The following is a 1,285-nucleotide window of genomic DNA, read 5'->3' as shown; positions in this document are numbered from 1 at the left end:
ATCGTCTTTAGGTTTTGGTTTCGCTCTTGAGTCGAGTATTTTTTACTTATAAGAAGTGATCTGTTTAGAAAAAAACATAATACTCGCATGCGTATTACTCAGTTTCTTTCTGTTTTTTACTATATTGAAAACAATCTATTCAGAACAATAAGTTGGATACAATATAAAAGTCAGTAGTGAATTGGCTCTAATAAGAATAAATGCAAAAACTGCGTAAATTAAATATATTTATGCTTATTTTATGACCGAGGTACGCTGACGAGATGCTAGTCTATATATATATATGTATATATATATGTATATATATATATATGTGTGTGTGTGTGTGTTTGTGTGTGTGTGTGTGTAAGCAGGGTACGCCCGGCTTTGCCAGGGCGTAAAATACGCTTAAATATAATATTTTAGTTTGTCCAGATTTCGTATATATTATTATAGTATTGTGATTTCAATAGCAAAAAAAAAGGTATTTAGGTGGCATTAGCTAGAATTGAAACCGAAACTGTAGCATTCAAAGTTGATAACGTTACCACTGTACTAACGAAACATGCATATAAGCCGATGAATGAATGTACATGTTTAACGATTTTTTTCAATTTGGACCCATTTTTTTACCCCTTTAAAACACGTTTAACCGGCTGAAGACCCATAAAAGAACGGCCCGTAAAAAATCCAATCATTTTAGACCTCTAACGCTACTCTACGACTTTTAGTTTCGGAGAAGACAGAGAGACAGACAAACAGATAGACCGATAGACAGACAGACAGACGTATAGCCGTTTATATTTTAGATATATATACTTTCGTTATTGGTCTTCACATTTACGGCCGCTGTATGAGGCCTTGCAATTTCATGATACAATATCACTCTTTTTACTGATGACCCCTGCGTTTGTACTTTATGCCTTTCTTGACCTGGTTCAGTAGATCACCGTATATATTTGACATGTGTGTGTGTGTGTGTGTGTGTGTGTGTGTGTGTGTGTGTGTGTGTGTGTGTGTGTGTGACTGTCTGTCTGGGCTTACTTGAGCTAATCGCCATTGTTAAATGCGTAATTTACCGGTAAATATTTTCGCAATTATTTATAAGAAAATGATTAATTACTGTTAAATTTTATAACAGACTAAATAAATGTAGTTAACTAGTACTGTTCCTATTTACAATGCCTCCCCACGGGACAGAGTTAGACACCAGGGTCCTTTTTAACATGGAGAAAAGTAACAAAAACTAAAAATTGTCTCAGTCGTGAAGGATTTCTCCTCCACTGAGAAGTGCAGCATCTGAAGA

This window comes from Euprymna scolopes, chromosome 23 (assembly GCF_053919585.1).
Source record: "Euprymna scolopes isolate OS-2025 chromosome 23, ASM5391958v1, whole genome shotgun sequence".
In the NCBI taxonomy this organism is placed as follows: domain Eukaryota; kingdom Metazoa; phylum Mollusca; class Cephalopoda; order Sepiida; family Sepiolidae; genus Euprymna; species Euprymna scolopes.
Note: the sequence above shows the minus strand (reverse complement) of the source record.